The 5,065-nt window shown below is 47.3% G+C and overlaps 1 long non-coding RNA gene across 1 annotated transcript; it reads left to right on the forward strand.

The window, feature by feature from the left end:
- The first annotated feature begins 286 nt into the window (after positions 1-286).
- On the forward strand, positions 287-3,824 carry LOC119876080. Its single transcript, XR_005356091.1, has 3 exons — positions 287-880; positions 1,162-2,448; positions 3,652-3,824. It is a non-coding gene; the product is annotated as an uncharacterized LOC119876080 (long non-coding RNA).
- Positions 3,825-5,065: the final 1,241 nt, after the last annotated feature.

The following is a 5,065-nucleotide window of genomic DNA, read 5'->3' on the forward strand; positions in this document are numbered from 1 at the left end:
ACTCATAAGTGATGCAGCTGGGGCTTGGACTCTGGTTTCAGAGACTGGGCTGGTAACCTTAAAGCCTTATCTCTCCTGCCCTCAAACTTATTGCAGAACGAGTAAATGAACGGCCTGGTGGGGGTCATCTCTCAACCTTGACCAGGTCTTGGCATCTTTATCTAACAACATGAAGAGCTGGGCCTGGAGAGTTAATCCTCTCTCCCAAGTTGAAAGTCCAGAAGACAACGAGGGTTTCCAGCTGTTCCAAGGGAACAGAAGATGTGCATAGGTTCCCAATCTTAATGTTCTCATTTCAAGGGGGGGCCAGGAGTCTGACTTTTAGGCCATTTCCAGAGGCATCACTGAAGTTCCCTAGGGGATTTTCTCATTTAAGCCCCATAGAGACCTTATGAAGCAGATAACTTCACCTTATAGGAGAGGAAACCAAGGCCCAGCCCAGAGAGGTTAGAGAAATTTCAAGGTCACACAGCAAGCTGGTGTGTTAGGCACAGTTAGGATTTGAGCCCTAGCCGTCTAGCTCCAGGACGTGGGCTGTTAACTGTGTCCTTCTGCTGCCTCTTAGCCAGATCCGGGGGCCAAGGCCCCATCAATGACCCAAAAAGCCTGCTTGCTGTCATTCAGAGGCTGCCATCCCTGGCACCGACTGGGGCAAACATGCCAGGTTCCACACCGCACTGGCTCCCTGACTGATGTTCCTTCCCCTGTTCCAGCAGCCACGATGGATCCATACCACCATCTCCTCCTACAGAGTCGGAGCATTTGAAGCAACCCCCACTGGGAAATCATCTGAGCTAAGAGGCAAACAGAACATTGCGGACACACAGAGAGGCCTCCAAATGGGTCTCAGGGGTAACAGTGTAGGAGAAACTCGGAACAGGTTAGCCTGTCCCTTTATCCAGGGAGGGCTTCCATTGGTGAGAAGCTAGCTTAAGGTTAATGGGGAATGGGGGCAGGCAGTGGAAGGAGCTGGGCCCAGGATACAGAGTCCCCACCGCCAGCCAGGCTTAAGGAGAGAGGATTTAGAGGCTCCTGACACTTAACAACAAACTGTCACTGAATCAGGCACTGCGCTAAGCAGTTTATGTGGATTAGCGCACTGATTCCTCATGAGCTTACAGTGCTTTTCTTTTCATTCATTCTTTCTTTTTCCTTCTGCAGATGATCTGCGTGGACATAAGAGAGGGGAAGAAACTGGCCCAAGGTCACAAAGCTGGTCAGTGATGGGTGTGGGACTGGAAGTCCGGCGGTCTCTTTCCTGTGCTTATGCATCTGCCGCTGTGCCACACAGTGTCTCACGTGCTCAGAAGCAAGACAAAAACCTCCTCTTAGAGGCCAAGATACAAAGGGGCTGGGGGTTTCAGCAACAGAGACAAGAAGACAACCAGCGGAGGACAAGAAGGTAGAGAGAGGAGGCCAGGAGCAAGGTTCTCCTCCCTGGTCAGCCAGCCTGAAGGTCAAGAGCTCAGGTTCTGGAGTCCCAACAGTTAGGTTGGAAGCCAGGCTCTGACTTGTACCTCTGAGTGACAAGGACAAGTCACTTCACCTCTCTGAGCCTCAGTTTTCTGATCTGTAAAAAGGGCACAGTAGCAGGCCTGCTTTGAGTGTTACCATGACACAGTAAGCGCTAAGCACCGTGCCTGGCCTGGAGTCAGTACTCCCCGCATCTGCACAGGTATATGCGACTCAGCTCGGGTGCTCAGGGGGTGACCTCAAGCCATGTGAACGAGAGAGGCTGGCTGGCTTCTGGAGGTGAGTGGGGAGCTTTGGCCTGTGTGAGGGAAGACTGGCTGAGTGGCAAAGCCATTCAGGGCCAGACCTCCCGACAGGCTCTTGAGGAGTCTCTTAGAAAAGACTTCAAGGTTCAAAGAATTGAAAATGATGGAAGTTAAAGTAGTGAGCAGATTCTAGTCTCTGACCAGGTGACACTTTCACATCTACCACTGTGCCATAAAAGTATGAATACTGAGCATCCGTGTCTCCTATGGAGTAATTTAAAAGATGCTTTCACATCTGTGAATTAATTGGAGCTCTATGAGTTGAGGCAAAATAAAAATTATTATACCCATTTTAAGGATGGGGGACTGAGGTTCAGAGGGGGAAAGGACACAGGAGATCTGGAGCTCCTACAGCAGAGTGTTCTCTATGCTATGGGCCAAAGGCCCATGTCCCCGCCAATCCATATGTGGAAACACTAGTCCCCACTGTGATGGTATTTGGAGATGGGGCCTTTGGGAGGTAATTAGATGTAGATGGAACCACGTAGGTGGAGCCCTATGATGATGTTAAGTGAAAAAAGGAAGAAGCCAGAGCTCTCTTTCTCCGCACAATGTGAGGACACAGCAAGAAGGTGCCCAGATGGCTGTAAACCAAGAAGAGGGTCCTCACCAAGAAGCTAACCATGCTGGCACCCTGATCTCAGACTTCTGGCCTCCAGAACTATGACAGGTAAATTGCTGTTTACACTACCTATGCGAGGTTTTTTTTTTGTTTTTTTTGTTTTGTTTTGTTTTTTTTGTTTTTTGTTTTTTTACAGCAGCCTGAGCTAAAGGCACTATAGACTCTCCAGATGCATTGCTAGGTTGGGTTGGAGGATGGCAGGAGGTGATTCCACTGGCCACAGGGTATTCAGTGGCCAGTGTTGGGAGCTAAGAGGCCCGAAGTGATTCAGTCCAAGATAATCCTTTCTCCTCCCCCATTTTCTGTTTGCATTGTCATAATGGCTATGATGCCCCTTGAAAAAGCCCACCTGTGTTCTTCACACTATTGGGCAGACCTTTCCAGTTCTCCTCTGGGCACTTGGTAGGCTGTCCCCTAGTAAGTATAGCTGTGTGTCTTCCTTTGGCCAATGAACTGAGTGAAAATGAGTTGTGTCACTTCTAGGAGGAAGCTTTCAAAGCTGATGTGTACTTGGCCATACCTTGTTCCCTGCCACTGTGATCATGGGGACTGTTGTCCACAAGGAGCTTCTGTTATCCTGGACCCAAGAGTGACTGTCTTTGTGATAACATGCATGACCCATTTTGGTTGTATAGCAGGAGCAAGAATGAAAACATTGCTGCTTTTTGGTGCAGCACCACCTAATCTAACTTGGCTAATAGAGCCGTAAATATGTGGATCTCTGAGCAAAGACACTGGTCTAGAGACAGAAACCACAATATTGGAAAAGGAGTAAGAGGTGGGGAAGGGGGACTTGGCCAGTGGGTCCACTAGAATATAAGCTCCATGAAGGGAGAGGTTTTTCTATGTTTCATTAATGATTGTACCCCTGGTGCTTAGAAGAGTATCTGGCAATTAGCAGGTGCCCATTAAATGAATAAATCATTGAACGACCTCCATATTTCCTCAATAATTGGACCAGAACAAGGCCACTTCAAGTGAATCCACTTAAGACAGGGACCATAATTTCACATGAAGTAGTGAGTGAAAAAAAAGTTTTCAACTGAGATTTTATTTTGAAAAGTAAAACTAAAAATATGAAAATGGAATTTTATATTGGACGAAAATAAGATTATAATTACGGCCATGTGCTAAACCTTTCAACAAACAACAAATCAAGTATGGATTGGGTTGGGGGAAGACAAATTTCTTGTGCAAAATCATATGCTAACATGATACGACATTTTTTCACTTTTTGTTTCACCATCACAGTGTAATGATTCAAGTTTCCTATCATGAACTCATTGTTGCCAAGTTTCCCTTCTGTGGTTGCCTGGTCTACCTCTGCTGGATTCTCATTCATCTGTGACTTTTGTGTGGGATTAGAAGAGCCCTCCGATGTCCTCTTTGGTTGGCTTCATTAAATCCTACAACATTCACAAGATTTTGGTTTCATTCTGTGATCCTTCAGCATTGTATGTTCAGCTGCTGACACAGCCCCAAACTCAAAGAGAGCCTGATGGATATAGATATTAAGTGATGCACAGGGATGGATGCCGGCATCAAGCAAGGAGGGATGTTCGGGTGGGGATTACTTTTTAAGTGGTCAGTTCATTCATGTTCTTCTAATAGGGTGACTTTTTTTTTAAATCTACAACCTCACATCTGTGGGGTTTCAGATAATGATTACTGAGAACTCTTTATGGGATCTGAACAAGGAACAGGGGATATTGGCCAACCAGATGGACCCATCCCCTGTGCTCCAGTTGCTCTCACCCATGGTTCCTTTCTAGGCTGTGCTGAGAGCATCCATTCAGCTGCCTGTTCTGACCCTGCATTCTTCACTATCTCTGGAGTGGCATCCATGAAAGAACTATCTCGTGTCTGGGGCCCTACAATGTGAACCCCATGTAGTTGTAGGAAGAAGAAGAGCTTTGTACTAGGATCACCTGGAACTCCAGAACATTCACAGTGCATAATCTAGCAAATAGTTTCAAACTGATTGATTCCCCAGATCTCAGTGAGGATTCAAAAGGTGAAAATTTAACTCCTCAGGTTCATAAATTTGTCTTCCTGGGGTCACCATCTGACCAGCACTTCCTTGCTTCAGGACTGCTAGTAGCTTTGGTTGAAGCCCAACTTCTTTGTGTCAAATTCAGGCTCCCCGATGATCCACTTCGGGTGCCTCATCCCATGTTACTCCTCCCCTCTTAACCCTATGTTCCTGGCAAAGCAGCGTGTTTGTTCCACCCTAGGCCCCCATGAACACCCAACTCCCAACCTCCTTGTCCTCTGGGCCCTTTCAAGTTTCACCTCCTCCCTGAAGTATTTCTTGATTCCTTTATCTGGTGTGAGGCTCCCTCCCCTGAACCTCCCCAGCCATATCCTGCTGTAATCACCCTCTCCATGATGGTTCTAATATCTCCACAGGGGTGACACAGAAGCCCTCCTCATTCTGCTTCTGTCCTGGCACTGGGCCCATAGCACACGCTCAGGAGCATCCCTTGCTTCATTTTTGGTGCAATGGCTCTGCTGTTCACTAGGTGACCTTAAACCTAGCTCTTGGAGGTCTCCAAGACTCAGTTTCATCAGCTATAATATGGGGATTAAATAAAATACCAGGGGTAAGGTCCCTGGCAAGGGAACAACACAAGGCAGAGAAGACATGAGGTATGGGTACCTCCCT

The sequence above is a fragment of the Canis lupus genome, chromosome 2, assembly GCF_011100685.1.
Source record: "Canis lupus familiaris isolate Mischka breed German Shepherd chromosome 2, alternate assembly UU_Cfam_GSD_1.0, whole genome shotgun sequence".
NCBI classification, from domain to species: Eukaryota; Metazoa; Chordata; class Mammalia; order Carnivora; family Canidae; genus Canis; species Canis lupus.